The sequence below is a fragment of the Gossypium hirsutum genome, chromosome A11 (genome assembly GCF_007990345.1).
Source record: "Gossypium hirsutum isolate 1008001.06 chromosome A11, Gossypium_hirsutum_v2.1, whole genome shotgun sequence".
Classification (NCBI taxonomy): Eukaryota; Viridiplantae; Streptophyta; class Magnoliopsida; order Malvales; family Malvaceae; genus Gossypium; species Gossypium hirsutum.
In genome coordinates this window covers 71,096,359-71,114,139 of record NC_053434.1, presented here as the reverse complement: position 1 = coordinate 71,114,139, position 17,781 = coordinate 71,096,359, and the positions used below count along the sequence as shown (strand labels likewise).

The following is a 17,781-nucleotide window of genomic DNA, read 5'->3' as shown; positions in this document are numbered from 1 at the left end:
TGCTAGCCGGTGTGATGACTCCAATGACGGCCCGATCACGCAAGAATAGACGAGTCCAAGAAACCTAAAATAGGTGACAAGGAAACACCGAGTGAGTATATAACTCAGTAAGTCATAAGCAATGCACTACCATCCATTAATAACATTATCACAATAGGAAATAAAATGGAACGAGGCTAGTTACTCCATCCATACCGAACCATGCCATGGTTCCTCAGACCTATCGGTTCAATCTCATACCAAATCATGCATTCACATTCCGTATACTCATCAATAGGATATTTGAGGCATTTTCATACATCATTTTATTTTCGTTACAATCATACAACTAAACGGCCTTTCACCTATTCCACGATAAATCTTATGTACGTGACTTCAAGTATATTTGTCACATAGGTTCAAACTTACCAAGCTCAACTCCAAATATAGACATAGCACCTATTAGCCATGAACTCAAGGTACTTACCCGATCCGCTGTCCGTGATCGACTCAATAACGTCGCACACTTAGTGTCCATAATGTTTCAAAAGTATATAATAAGTCCGCACACTCAGTGCTATATAATCAACTCGCACACTTAGTGCTATATAATCAAACTCGCACACTTAGTGCTACATAATCAAGCTCGCACACTTAGTGCTACATAATCAAGCTCGCACACTTAGTGCTACATAATCAAGCTCGCACACTTAGTGCTACATAATCAAGTTCGCACACTTAGTGCTGTACAATTTAAACCTGCACACTTAGCGCCAATCTCATGATCATAAATGTTTATACCCGCACTCTTAGTGCCGAGATCAACAACTCAATACATCTCACCTCTTTTCTCTTCATCCAACACTTTCATCACCACATACATACATGTATATATATATATATCTCATTCCATTCAGCATCATTACATAGACGTTATGATCATTTAAATTAATACAACTATATGCTTAATGACTTACTTGGTGTTGGGTAAAACGGTTCCAACTCGGCTACTTGATGATCTTTTCTTTGCCTTTGCTTGATTCTCCTCCTTTAACTCCTTGAGCTTAATCAATAAATCAACTAGTTTAGCCATCTTGCTAAACATTCATAATTCAATTACACATGCATATGTATGTTTGTATATTCGGCAACCATCCTCACTAATTACCCATTTAGTCGATTATACACATAATTAAAGGTAACATCACGAATGGGCATACTTGTGTATATATACATATATATGTATATATATATATACTTCGGAATGGGCATCACAATTAGATTTAACACCACCTTCATACTCAATTAGATGGCCGAATGTATGTATACATGTACAATGTCAACTATAACATCATTTAAACACCTAATTTCATCTCATGAACACTTAATCGAATTTTCCTAATCTAGCATATTTCCACATCTATTTGTAACATCATGTAAATCCACATATAACTACATTTCTTATGTTCCACATCTTAATGCCCATTATAGCCACTCCCATAGTCTAAATCTAGCAATCAGCAACACCCACCTTTCCACTATGTTAGCCGAATACTCATTCTCTTCCTAGTCCTAAATTCGGCACCTCCAACAAAATAGCTTAACAATTTCAACTTTCATGCTAACATAACAAGCAACTTAACACATCCATATAACTAGCATGCTAATAGCATCAAGGTATCAACTAAAATTTTTTTAAGCTCCTTAGCCGAATCCTAACTCTCCAACAACCCCAAATCCAACCATGGGATAGATAGAATTTAGACTCATCACCTAAAGGTTGTGTAAACTTCCAAAAATATCATTGAACATACCTTGATCTAAAGGACCACCTTGGCCGAATCTTGCTTCCTCTTCTTCCTCTAGTTACGACAATTGCAAAAGAAAGAAAACATGAACACTCCTTCTTCCCTCCTTATTAAGCATTCAAACTCCCTCATTTTCATGCCACAACATCAAACACTCCTCCTAGATACAAGCAATGGCCGAACTCTTTCAAAGTTTTTCTCCCCTTTTTTTTCTTGGTTTTTCGGCTAGGAGATGGCAAGTATGACACCCATTTTTTTTTGTTCACTTTCCTATTATTATCCCCATCATTTGTTAACCAAAAGAAAACATATTAAATTAGAATGAGTGGAGCATCATCACTCCTTGGCCGGCCACCATGTATTTTATGGGCAATTTGACATGCAAAGCCATGCTTCCTCACCCTATTATTAATTACTCCTTATAATTCATCTATCATCTTTTCTAACTTCGTCAACTAGGTCCTTTTTGAATTAATTCACAATCCTAAAGCTAATATTAAGCATTTAATTTCTCATATATTCGCTGCCACACAAAAATTTATGCAATTAAAACACAAAAATAAATTTTTGGCTCGGTAATGTGGTCTCGAAACCACATTCCGACCAGGGTCTAATTTGGGTTGTCACAATGTGAAACCTACACCTAATATCAAATTGAATTAATTAGCCACACGGGCTTGTGGCATGGCTGTGTGTGCAAGTCAGTGAGTTACAAGGGGTCGAACACGGCTACAACATGGGTGTGTCCCAAGGTCACACGGGCATGTCCCTTGGACCACACAGGCATATGAGCTCTGCACCTTGGAAAAAAATTTTTAATTTCGCGAAAAATTTTAGAGGTCCCGATTAAGTCCCGATTGATTCTGGTGCTCATATTGGACCTTGAGGGTCCAATTAAGGGACGTTTTGAATGATATCGATAAATGAATAGTAAATTATAAGATTTATCTATAAAATATTCTGAAAGTTTCGGAATACTCTGAAACCCTATTCCAACGACAGATATGGGTTAGGGGTGTTATAGTTTTGCTAAGTATTTATATCACCATTCTATTGAAAATTATGAGTGAGGGAAAATTTTCGCGAAATATATTTTGATCTCTTCAGGAGTTTCAACAATAATCATAGCAAACTTTAATCATGATCCTTCTATAAAAATACAAATAGGTATATTGGATCATTTTATAATCCTCTTTCAACTACTATTGACTAAGTTAAATTTACCACATATGTTAAATAATTTCAATTCATATAAATAAATAATTTCCTTAGAATTTCAATATGCTTCTAAATTCTAAATCTTTCAAGGATTTTAATATAAATTTTACTGTATAGTGATTTATAAAGGTTGTAACAACAACCGTTAGACGCAAGTTAAATTTTTTATGAATTGTCAAAATAATATGTCTAAAGGTTATTGCATTCACCACAAAAGAATATTATATCTTTTCATAATCAATAGTAGTACTTAGCAAAAAACTTCATATTTTTATTCCGTTTTTACAAAACTACTTCATTTGCACCCTCATCAGCTTTATACCATTACATATTTAGACTATTGGTCCAAAAATTCCACGAATTTAATTGTACTTGAGTTATGTCTTTCTATTTTGATCAATTTATTCCATATGTATATTTCTCAATAGATTTATTCAAAATCTTCCTTTTATTTCATTATTTTAATAATAATATTTCATGCAAAATCATTGTTGACCACTTTTATTATTCGGTTCCACATTTTCTCGAATTGACATAACTTATCAAGATCTCTTATTTTCATTATTTTAAAATTCAGTTTCAGGTACCTGAATCACTTTTGGAGTTTTACTTACTAGTTATGTCTTGGGTCTCTTCTGGAGCACTTGCCTCCACTATATGACCATCTAGAAGAATTTTCATCTTTGAAACCGATCAATTTATTATTTATTACTGATTATCCTACTGGGACTTTGATTCAAATTAAAATATTAGATGATATATAAAACTTGGTTATTCTCATTAAGTTTGTAAATACATCTAACAGTTAACTTGTAATGAGTTATTCTTATTGAATTTTTGGTTCAAATTATTCTCTCCCTAACTCATTACAAGTTATTATTTCTCTCCCCCTAATGTCAGGAAAACTATCGAATCAAAATTGTAATCACAAATCATTTCATAATTGAATCTCAAATACATTCAATTCATCTAATAATATAAAGAAACTTGTAATTAATATATATTCCCAACTTTCTTTAAGGATTCACTTATCTTTGTGTGTTGTGGTGGAGCAATTGGAACATATACTACACATCCAAAAATTGTAAGATGGGAAATATTTGGCTCTTGACCAAAAATAAATTGTAATGGGGAATATTTATAATTTATTGGCTTGATGTGTACAACATGTGTGATTACAATTCAACTAAATCATTTTGTGTGTGAACATGAGATACAGAATGTTCAACTTTTATCCCAATTGATATGCAATAATCATTGAAAAATTGGGATGTAAACTCACCAACATTAGCAAGATGAATTTTTTTTAATTGCATAATCTGAAATTAATAATTTAAATAAGCAATCTCAATAACGCACGTGGTTATTTTGTAGATGCATCTACCAAAATCATATAATGTCAAAACCATCCGCATGGTGGATGAATGAGCACATATTCATTTCAGAAATGCAAGACATTAAATCTCAATTTTAGCTAGTGAGTTTCTAAGAATCAATTTTCATTGAGAATAGGCAACAAATTAGAATTCTTTAAATTAAAGAATCTTCTGATTCTTTAATGAATGTCCATATGAATTCTCAATTAATTTTCGCATCATATATGATCCAGGATGGTCTAACTGGTTATGCCAAGTAGTAAATGCATTTGTATTAGTACACTTCTGGTTTACTTTAACATGTGTTTCAATTGTACTAAATTGTAACAAATTGATAATTTTATTATCATTCATTTTAATTTGTATCCACATATAAGTACTATTGTGACATTTACTACTTGAAATGTCTAAATCAATGTGAAGTCTATAATGCCACTTATCCAATAAATATAATTTCCAAATAATTATATACAGTATTCACTTCAGGGAATATGCCAAAATCTTCAAATGCACAAAAATCTATTAATAGCAAACTTTGAGAGTGGGTCTTACTTTCTAGGTGTACAATAAGTACATAACCAATGACTTTTCATACATATATTTTTCTCTCTTGTAAGTTCTCATAAGTAATATTTTACCACATAATTTTAATTGAGAACATATTCTGAATACTGTAGAGTTATACTCACAGTTTTTAAAAAACTTGCAACTTTAGGTGCATCAACCATAATAAGCTTCAGATGGAATTATCATATTCTATTGCTCATAAGTAAATCTTTCACAATCAAATATTTTGCTTTCAACCTTTTAATAGGGATGATGACAAAAGAATATCACAAAGATTATAAAATAAATATAAATTAATAACCCAATCCCCTTTTTTATTCATATGAAATATAATGTTTTCCTTATTCACAATCTCAATATAAGATCCATTACAAATGTATTTTAAAAGTAATGCATTAACCATTACAAATAATATTTGTTTGATTTAGTATCAAATAAGATAAATACTTTCTATCTATAATGATAGAATTTATTACTACATCTTTATATCTTTCCTCCAAAAATATTAACAGAAACAAAATATTTGAGCAAACGCCACATATGTGGCCAATAATCTTTCATATCACATTGATAACATAAGTTATCTTTACCCTTTGAAAAGTTATCTTGAGAACTCCCATTGTTCTCTTATTTATTACTATGTTCCCCCTTCATGTGTATATCTTTTATTTTCTTTATGTTTACATTCACTTCGGGGAATGTAACAAATCTAATATGACAGATTTCTAAATGCCTTTTTTGATTTTTTATTTCATAATCACCATCGTAAAACATGCGTGGATTTCAAATCAAAATCTATCTATTCATATTGTCATGATTGGTCTCCAAATATAATAAACATGATATAATAAATAAATCATAATAAAATATACCTGAAAATCTGAGTGGTTAAAGGTTCTAATGGTTACGCATAGTGCGTGGGTCTCAATTGAAGACTAAAATTGCAATAGCTCTAGAAGGCTATCGATAACAACTTGAGCAGCAAATTTGGAGTGATCGTATTATAAAATAAAAGAGAATCATGTTGATAACGTGCTATAAAATAAAGAGAGATGGAGAGAATAAAGAACAAAGAAAATATGAAAGTAATAGAGAATGTACTTTATTGATAAAAAGTATGATTACAATGCTTCATCATAGTCTCTATTTATAAGCATAAAAAGTATAAAAGAAATAGAGATCTAATTCTAATAACTATTAGAATTTAAAGTAAATTAAAACTTTATCTTGATCATGATGAACATCCACTTAATAAAATATTCATAACACTAATCATATATGTTGTTTTTTTAAGTTATTAACAACTAATCAGACTTTGTATTCATATTTAATTAAATTTATTATTTTAAATTAATTGCCACTTAATCGGTGTTATACTTATATACAAACTAGACTAAGATTTAACATTATAAACAAATGTATTAGTAAGTAATTTTCATTCAAGTAGTATTTATTGAGTCATTAGAAAAAATATACTTTTAGTATTATTTTATAGGTTCTATTCTTCTCAAAAAAAAATTAATTATTATTTTTATTTTTATTATTATTGTTATTATTTTTATTTTTGGTATAACAATCATTGCCATTATTCGAGCCAAATTGATATTTAAATAAAATTTTCTCAACTAATATTCGATTATTATTATTGCTTTTAATAATAATATAAAAACTAAATTACACAATTTTTTTATGTATTTTCAAATATTTCACTTTCGTTTCAGTTTTTTAGTTTTTCTGTCTTGATTTTTCGTTATTTTAATTTTAATTGCTGTTTTTTTTAGCTTTAGTTAGATTTTTTATTTTATTTTTAAAGATCATTTTCCTTTTATTGCACATAGTTCCTTAATTATGATTAAACCTTCTTTTATCTATATAGCATTATTTATATTAAATATATTATGCATTATGTATTATTTTTATATAAAAACAAACATATATCTTTGCCCACAAAACGCTGGTGAAAAAAATAAATATTTCAAAAGACCATGAAGAATGGAGTGAGATTTAATTGTATACAGCTAAAGCACCACAAGCTTCATGCTATAAGAATATCACGTGGATTGAAACTCTATTGACACTTCAGACAAATGAACCAGTTAAATTAATCAAAATTTATCCCTAACTCATCGACTATCCAAAACTGGCCAATGATAAGATCATGTAGACAACCAATGATGTAATAATTAACTTTAGGTTGAAATTTGAAATTTAAAAAAAAAAATTCTTTAACTTTTTTTTTTTAAATTGAAAGAAAAATTTCACATTTGTTCTTTTAAAAACAAAGTTGGAAACTTTTTATTACAAATTTGAAAAGCTTTTATAATTGTTTTATTGTTAATGTTGAAAAGCCTTTGGTAGTTTTTGAAATTATAATATCTATTTATGGTTTTTTTAAAAAATAAATTTTTTTATAATTTTTAAATTATTTATTAGTTTGACATATAAATAAAATAGTGTTACATTTTGAACCAATTTGTTTTAGGCCAAATTGAAATCTTCTAAGAATGAGGACATTTATAAAATATTTATTTAGTTCTAAACGTTTATAGTTATTTTTGTAAATGTCTATAGCTAGATGAATATTTGTAGAATACAGAAGAGGAAATCTCTGCGAAAAGTAGTATCATCCAGGAGTAGTTAGGGGCCGGTAAGGGATATAGTTCCCTAAGATGAAATTTTTTTCATTTAAATTTTTTAAAATTTTAAGATAATAAATATAAAATTAAACTTTAATCTCCTTTAAAATTAATAATAATTTAATTTAATTTTTAAAAAAGATAAAAATATAAACTATAAAAATAATAAAATTATATTTTTTTATTATAAAAATTATAATTTAATAACATTTTTTTCTAAGTTCCCGGTACCATGCATCCTTCTCCCTTCCATTGTTTCCTCTGGAAGCTACTAAAAAAACCAACTTTTGATTGTGCATAAACTTCATACGCTTTACTTTTGTCTTGGGTATGGTTGGGTTGACTTCATATTTACAACCTAGGAATGCAACAATGCTTATCCTATTTTAAAACATAGGTCCTAGAAGCTGCCTATATATTTAATTGTTTCAATGCATTTGTTAATGCTATCCAGCTGTTCAGTTCGTAGAACACCTCACCAACCAACTACTAATAATCATCAGACATTCCAAACATTGCCTTCGGCTCTATAAATAGCCACAAGCTCAAAAGTTCTCAGAGTGTGACAATTCATACTTACATCAATGGCTACACTTTCCATTCTTTCAAATGCTCTAGGAATGCTCCTCATCACTTTTCTTATGGTTGAAACCTTCATGGTTGCTTCAGCTGGCAACTTTAACAAGGATGTTGATATAACATGGGGAGATAGTCGTGGAAAAATTCTCAACAATGGCCAGCTTCTTACTCTTTCCCTTGATAAAGCTTCTGGTTCAGGCTTCCAGTCCAGGAATGAATATTTGTATGGGAAGTTTGATATGCAACTGAAACTTGTGCCTGGCAACTCTGCAGGGACTGTCACTGCCTACTACGTAAGCAACTTTCCTGAAATTTAATTCTCTCATCAATTCTCAACTTTCTTTTGCCGATAACTTTGTTCTTGTTTGCTACAGTTAAAATCTCAAGGTTCGTCTTGGGATGAGATAGATTTTGAATTCTTGGGGAACCTAAGTGGTGATCCTTATATCGTTCACACTATGTTTATACGAAAGGGAAAGGTGATAGAGAGCAACAATTCTACCTATGGTTCGACCCAACTGCTGATTTTCACACTTACTCGATTCTCTGGAATCCTGGACACGTTATGTAGGTGTACATAAATCAACATGCTATCTAACTCCTTACAACTTTTTTTTCTCAAACATTGCAATTAACTCTTATTGTCTTTGTCTCAGTTTCTATGTAGATGGTAGACCAATTAGAGAGTTCAAAAACCTGGAATCACTTGGTGTTCCATACCCAAAAAACCAACCCATGAGAATGTATTGTAGCCTCTGGAATGCTGATGACTGGGCCACTAGAGGAGGTCTAGTCAAGACTGATTGGAGCCAGGCACCTTTCACAGCTTCTTTCAGGAACTTCACGCGAATGCTTGTGCCTTGTCTAATGGAGTCTCTTCCTGCAGTACAAATTCATCTTCTAACAATGCCTGGTTTTCACAAGAGCTAGATTCTTCTAGTCAGAAAGTGCTAAAATGGGTGCAAAAGAACTACATGGTTTACAATTATTGCAAAGACGCAAAACGATTCCCTGAGGGCCTACCTGTTGAATGCACTGTCAGAAACAGAAAACAGATTAAGATCTAAGTACTTTCGAGAAGGCAATTTCGTAGTATAATTCTTTAACGAATGGTAAAGTCGATAAGATGGTTGTTTCGGATAATTATATGTATGATCATTTTATATAAATAAAATTTAAAATTAATGCAGCTTTCATTGTGTTCCTTCATTGCCTATAAGCAATAGCAATGCTGATAGATGGAAATGATTTCGGACTAGGCTCACCACAAACGAAAGAGTTAGAGATGGAAATGATTTCGGATTAGGCTCCCCACAAACGAACGAGTTAGAGTACAGTAACACTTGGTTGGAATGGCCCAGTATAATGAATTATTAGGCTCCCCACAAATGAACGAGTTAGAGTACAGTAACACTTGGTTGGAATGGCCCAGTATAATGAATTTCTTTTTAAATTTAAATCATACATATTTAATATAATAATCCACATATACTATAATCAGTATCATATCTTATAATATATATAAAATAAATGCAATAGTTTATTTTTCAGTGGTGTCAATGATTTCTGGTCACAAATTCGACGAGTGAGTCTATAAAATATTATTATTTAATATTTACAAGTCAAATATAGTCTTGTATTAAATTTTGATTTGATAATTTTTACTAATTGAACATATAGAAGCACAAATGGATTGTACCGTAAATATTTAATATTGAATTTTGGTCTAAAATTTATAGTGATTTATTAGTTAATTAAAGAAAAAAACTAAATCGTAAAAATTATAAAATTTATTCGTTATTGGTTTATTTATGCTTAATTGCCATAAAACCATGGTTGAAAGGCCATGTGTTGCAATTAGATCTTATCAAGTAGCTTGGACGTCAGATTGTTTTTAAGCATTTTAAATGTTAAAAATTTATTTAATAAAAATTAAAAAATGTTTTATAATAAAAAAAAGTAAAAGAAAACCATTTTATTATCTTATCGTCTTCCCATTACTTCTTCCACCGAAATTGAAAAGGAAAGAAACACAGTAGCTTAAACTTAAGAAACACAGTAGCTTAAACTTACTTTGAGAAAGCTTTAAATCGAGTGCATGGTATGTATTTTTCATTTTTTTATTGATTTTTATATTTTTTAGATCGTTGTAGTTTAATATTACTAATTCGGGGACTAATTCGTAAAACTGTTAAATGTTTTGATTTGTGCCATTGATGAATTTATGATATTTTTGAATTTGATGATAGATTTATATGCTTGATAGTTAAATAAGACTATTTTGTAAGGTAATTTTAGTTGATTTTTAGGTTAAATGACTAAACTGCTAAAATAATAATTTTAGCATGAAATTCTTGTGAAATTTCAATAATTGTGGGCTGTAGATGAATGAATAAAAATTTGGCTAGCTGAGTTTTGGGCTCAATTGTGGTAATTGTGTAAGTTTCAAGTTCAGGGACTAAATTGAATAAAAGATAAAAGTTTAGGGTAAAAGTATAAAATATTGATAAAGGGTTATATATGCGAATTTACGTGTTTTAAGGTATTTAAATTGATTAATTGAGCTAAATTAATATGTTAGATCAAGAAACGAATTAGTCAATTGATAATCGCAGGAAAAGAAAAGTCGTTGAATAGTAGTCGTCGAAGTGTTGATAACTACTGCTTTTTGGTAAGTTCGTATTAGATGTTCTTACGTTTATTAATGTTGAAATCATAGTTCTATATAATTGTTTGTGTATATGTTTTTTAATAAACATGATTGATAAATAATTTGTAAATGTGATCCAAGACTTGAATGAAAAAAATATGGTTTTGTATTTGTTCGAATTGAAACATGTTATTGTAACACCCCACACCTGTATTCAACGCTGGAATAAGGTTACGGAGCATTATCGGACTTATACCACATTTTAAATAGACATTTCACATGTACTTAATCAGTGCATGTTTAATCATCTAAGGTAGTTGAGGGTTAAATTAGCAACAATATATGACGATACATTTTTCCTGCATAACTTGTAAGATTATTGTGATTAAACTGTTTCAAGGTAAGGATACTTTGTTACCTCACATAGTCTTTTATGTGCTTATTAAATTGAGTTAATTGTTTGAATTGACATAGGGATATGTTTAAGAGATTATTTCAATTTAATAAGTATGTATGTGCTATAACATATTTGCCTATTAAGATTTGTTTAATCAATTGAATTGACATAGGGATATGTCCAAGAGATAAATGGATTTTGGTAGATAAGTTTGTTCATAAGTTAGCAAATTACTGAGTTGCCGTGAATTTATTCGTAACAATATAAACATGAGTTTAATAATTCTACGTTAGGAAATGTAATTAATCTAACACAATTATGTCATCTTGATTAAAATCGTATTTTGAAATCGTGCATTTGAGATTTATTTATTTAGTTTATTTAGTTTAAAATCTTAGTTTTTAATCACCCTCTTCAAACAAAATATTTTTCTTCACCAAAGTATTTTAAATAGCATTCATAAATAATTCTTTTCAGTCCCTGTGGGTACGATAACTCAACATTTACTTGTCACTTTATTACTTGTTGCGATTGTGTACACTTGCACATTTTTTTTGTTCCACCTATACATGCCATATAACCAAAACATAAGGTTAAAAGTACCAAATTGACAGTTGGATAGTTTGATGTAGTCTTCGACGATCCCTGAGTCCGAGCTAGCTTTAAAATCTCTATAAAACACGATAAAATAAATAGAGTAAGCTTTATAGCTTAGTAAGCTCGTATGAATTATACTCAATCATAACATGAATATACAAATCATCAATTTGAACATAACAACATGTAATTCATTTAACTTACAAACCTTTCACATTTCAATTATAATCTTATATATATGAACTTCACAACTTCTTCGATTTAAGCTTATACGGTTCATGTACATACCTATACCATCTCGTATTAATCTCATACACAACCACATCTTTCATTTACCCATTGAACCATTCATAATACTATCAGATACATGGGGAACTCGCACCCGAAATGCCGCATATATAGCCGAAGCTATCTCAATCTCACATCACATATGCTGCTCACACTAGAGCTATCAATGGGCCTACTTACACAAGTTGTCAGTCGAGACATAGCTACACGGTGCTGCTTACAAAGCTGTCAAGTATCTGCAATACATGCAGGTATACTCAGCCACCGGTAGGATGTACAGGACCAGCACTCGAATCACATAATCACAATAATCCCATAATGACATGTCACTAGTATCCAAATCTATTCCTAAGGTTCAACTGGGATTTCTAACATCGAATCGTTGTTGAATCATTTCTGAACATATTTTTAATCTTGTATTAACAATTTATGCAATATCAAAGCATTTAAAACACATTTATAATGAAACTTATTACATACGAACTTACCCCGGATGTAAAAACGACTAAACTAGTCGATTAGTCGAGAACTTTGTTTTTCCCTCGATCAAGATCCGAGTTTCACTTTTCTTGATCTATATGTAATCAACATTAACTTATTTAATCATCTCCCTATTCAATTTATTCCAAAATTCACTTTAAGACATTTTTACACAATTGCTCCTAATGTTTCACATTTTTTACAATTTAGTCCTTATTTCATTAAAACTCAAATTCATGCAATTTAACCACAATCCATCCTAGACGAATTACAAATAAGTCCCTAGAAGCCCATATTTTCCATTTATTTCACATTTAAACCATAAAGTTTCCACATTTCACAATTAAATCTCTAATTTGCATTTTCACTAAAAATCACTTAACAAAACTTGTATAACTGTCATCAAACATTCATAATCTATCATTAAAAATCAAAATGCTCATTTATTCATCAATGATAACATTCAAAATCTTTAAAAATTTTGCAAAATAGTCCCTGGGCTAGCTAGACCTAGTTGCAACGATCTCAAAAACATATAAATCATTAAAACGGGACAAAAACCGTACCTTAATGAGAAAAATAGCCTAGCCAAATGAAGAACATAAAAATGGATTCTTCTAGCCCTAACAATCAATTCCAAAATGAAGAAAAAAAGATGATAGCTTATTTTATTTGTTGTTAATTATCATTATTTACCAATTTACAAAATTAACCTTATTCATTAACCTTTATAATATCATTTTAATGACCATATTTGTCCACTCAAACTATTAGTGGTCTAATTACAATATAAGGACCTTAAATTTATGGCTATAACTATTGAATACGTTTAACTAATAGAACAACACTTTTGCACTTTACGCGATTTAGTCCTTTTTATCAAATTAAACGCTCAAATGGTAAAAAATTTCTAAATGAAACTTTCACACAATCATATATTCATGCTGTAGACCACAAAATAATAATAAAATAAATATTTCAACTTTAGATTTTTGATCCCAAAACCACTATTCCGATTTGACTAAAAACAGGTTGTTACAACTCTTCCCCCTTAGGGATTTTCATCCCCGAAAATCTTACCAGTGAATAGGTTAGGGTACTGTTTAGCTTCCTCGGGCTCCCACGTAGTCTCTTCAACCCCGTGACGTTGCCACAAGACTTTTACTAAAGCTATGCTTTTATTTTTCAATTATTTAACCTCTCGAGCTAAAATTCTGATCGATTTTTCGTTGTACATCATATCAGATTGAATGTCAATCTATGTCAGAGAAATTACATGTGATGGATTCGATTTATATAGACGCAACATCGACACATGAAATACATTGTGAATCTTTTCCAATTCTGACAGTATGGCTAGCTGATATGCCACTGGCCCTATCCTTTCAATTATCTCATACGGTTTGATAAATCGCAGACTTAATTTACCTTTACGACCAAATCGAAGGACTTTCTTCCATGGAGATACTTTTAGAAATACTTTATCACCGATCTGAAATTCAATGTCTTTTCTTTTCAAATTTGCGTACGATTTTTTTTTATATAAAGTTGCTTTTAGACTGTTGTGAATTACTTTCACTTTATCTTTAGTCTCTCGGATCAAATTAACCCCGTGAATTTTTCTCTCACTAAGTTCGATCCAGTACAATAGAGTTCGACATTTGTGACCATACAAATCTTCGTACAGTGCCATTTTAAGCTCGATTGAAAACTGTTGTTATACGTGAATTCAACCAATGACAAATATTTCTCCCAATTAATTTCGAACTATAACACACAACAATGAAACATATCTTCGAGAATCTGAATTACTCTCTCAGACTGACCCTCAGTTTACAGATGAAATGCTGTACTAAAATTTAACCTTGTACCTAAAGGTTCTTGCAATTTCTTCCAAAATCGCGATGTAAACCTATAACAACCCGTTTTTAGTCAAATCAAAACAGTAGTTTCGGGACCAAAAAATTTGAAGTAAAAATAATTATTTTATTATTATTTTAATGTTTATATCATGATTGAATGATTGTGTGAAAGTTTCGGTTGCAAATTTTATCGTTTGATTAGTTAATTTGATAAAAAGGACTAAATCGCGTAAAGTGTAAAAGTGATGTTCTATTAGTTAAAGGTATTTAATAGCTAAGGAGTCTTAAATTAGAGGTCCTTATGTTGTAATTATACCATGACTAGTGTGAGTGGACAAAGATGGACATGATTAATGAATTTTAATGAATTAATAACAAGGTTAATTTGGTAATTTGTAAATATAAGTTAATTAAATAAAAAAACATAATTTTAAGGCTTCCATCTTCTTCTAGCTGAATTTAAAGAAAGAAAAAGACACCATTTTTGTGCTTTGAAGGTTCGACCATGGTACCTTGAGCATGTAAGTGATTTTTGACTCCGTTTTTAATGAGTTCTATGTTTTTGAGATCGTTGCAACTAGTCTAGCTAGCCCAAGGACTAATTTACAAAATTTTTAAAGGTTTATGGTTTTTCCATTAATGAATAAGCATGTGTTTTGATGTTTGATGATGGATTTTGAATGGTTGTTGATAGATAAACAAGTTTTGTTAAGTGATTTTTGGTGAAAATGCAAATTAGGGATTAAATTGTGAAATGTGGAAACTTTGAGGTTAAAATGTGAAATAAATGAAAATATGGGCTGCTAGGGACCTAATTGAAATTCAGCTAGCATGGGTTGTAGTTAAATTGCATTAATTTGTGTTTTTATGAAATAAGGACTAAATTGTAAAAAATATGAAATATTAGGGGAAATTGTGTAAAAATGCCTTTGACCATGTTGTGAGTGGTACAAGTACTTATACGAAATTAATGATATGTGAAATCTATTCTTGTTGTATGAATAGTAAGGAATGAACATGAGTAAGTTGTGTTATGAACGTTTACTCTTTTGTGCGAGTTATGATATATTGGGAGTATGATCACATGTGGTAACATGGTTGTTATTTCGATGTTTACATGCAACTTACTAAGCTTTGTGCTTACCTTTTTCCTTTCCATTTTCTTGTAGTGTCACCAAATTAGCCTGTGGATCAAAGAACGTCGGAGGCATCGCTCACACTATCACTCGAAGCTTTTGGTATAGTTAGTTTTATTATATTGAGTATGGCAAGTGATAAACCATAATTTATACATATTTTTATCCCATGCTTAGCACATTTATGGATGGTTTCTCTTTAGAATTGGTGAATTCGTTGCTCCTGATCCTTTAATTTCATGTTTTATACTTAGGTGAGCATAGGAGAGTAAAAAGAGCAAAAAATGGGCCGAAAACGGAGAAAATAGACCCACGTGGGAAATCAACACGGCCTGGACTTCCTCACATGGGCGTGTCACACACTCGTGTCCATTTGGTAGGATCGAAGCACGACTTACACGGGTAGACTACTCGCCCGTGCCCATTTAACAGCCTTGACCATGGCCTTAAGTAATCGGACACGGACGTGTCCCTGAGCCCAAGTTTAGTCTAATTCAAAAAAGGCCAATTTTGAGGGCTCTTAGGCATTCAGAAAAAGCCTATATAAACACCTGAGGAGGCACTTAGAAGGGGAAAGCAGAGTAGGAAGCAAGGAATTACACAAGGAAAGCCGGATTCATCATCAAGATTGAAGATCTCCCTTCAAGTTCCTTTAGGAGTTTTGGGTTTTCTTATGTTTTGTTATCTTTATGCTTTTGAGATGTTTTCTTTCATAAATATAAACTAAACCCCCTAAATATCTAAGGGGAATGAAACCTAAGACAAATCTAGTTATTATTATCTAAATTGTATGATAAATATTTGACTTATTCTTAATTATGTGTTCTTAATTCTTGTTTTAATATTCTAGGATATTGATTCAAGCTAACTCTCTTATTCAGAGGAGGAATAGACCTTGTCTAAGAGTAAAATTGTCATAATTAAGCAGATTTGATTGCGTGCCTAGAGATAGGGTGGCAAGATTTTGCCGGATTAGGGTGAAACCTAATAAGGGAATCCATAGATCGAGTTAATGCAATTCTAGGGTGATAATTAGAAAGAGATTTCAATTATTCAACCTAGGGTTAGACGTTATTAGTCTCAAGAGAGATAATAATATAACTTAGCGATTTCTACGGATCAAATTAAATGAATAAATCGTCAGATTCAGAGTCAAATAACAAATGAAGTTTAGGTGAATTTTTCCTTAGGTATTGTCTCAATCAATCGAATTTTCCCAAAAGTATTTTCCTAAGTTTTCTTTTTGTGCATTCTTAGTTAGTAATTAGTTTAGATAACCAAACCTCTTAATTTTTAGGCTAAATAATAAAAAGGAAGTAAATACTAGTACTCGTAGTTCCTTTGGGTTCGACAATTCGGTCTTGCTGAACTATACTATTGTTCGATAGGTACACTTGCCTTAATCGTGATAATAAGTTAGTCTCAAGAATGATTCATTTATAAATCTTTAAAACTTGTTACAAATATCACGCATCAAGTTTTTGGTGCTGTTGTCGGGGAACTAGGATATTAGGAAAACTCGATTTTTATTACTTTAGCCATTTACTTTATTTGCAATTTAAGTTTTTATTTTCTTTTATTTTCTTTTATTTTCTAATTTTTCTATTATTTTATTCTGACAGATTTTTCTAGTTTATGACCAGAAGAAACTCGTTAGGACCACTACTTTTTGATGGTGAAATAGATCACACAGTTCGCAGAAATTGGAGTGAAATAAGGCGAAGTCTAAGATACACAGAGGACGAGCAAGAGGACGATACTTCAATGACAGCTGAGGAGATGGCTGAAAACCAAGAAAATCCACTACCTCCTGCGATTGCTGCTGATCTAGTAAATCAGAATCCTGCTCCACGCACTATGTATCATTATGCTAAACCTAATTTAACAGGAACTGAGTCAAGTATAGTTAGGCCTGCTATTGCTGCAAATAACTTTGAACTGAAACCTAACACAATTCAAATGATATAGTAATTTGTTCAATTTGATGGTTTGCAGGATGAGGATCCAAACGCTCACTTGGCGAACTTTCTGGAACTAAGCAATACCTTTAAAATCAATGGCATGTCTGATGATGCTATTTGCCTTTGGTTATTCCCTTTTTCATTAAGGAATAAAGCTAAACAATGGTTGATCTCGTTACCATGAGGGTCAATCACTACTTGGGAACAAATGACTGAAAAGTTTTTATTAAAATAATTTTTCGCTGGC

The 17,781-nt window shown here is 30.9% G+C and overlaps 1 pseudogene; it reads left to right on the top strand.

Annotated features, from left to right (window-relative positions):
- The first annotated feature begins 8,053 nt into the window (after window positions 1–8,053).
- Window positions 8,054–9,343, top strand: LOC107959816 (xyloglucan endotransglucosylase/hydrolase protein 24-like; annotated as a pseudogene).
- The last annotated feature ends 8,438 nt before the right edge of the window (window positions 9,344–17,781 follow it).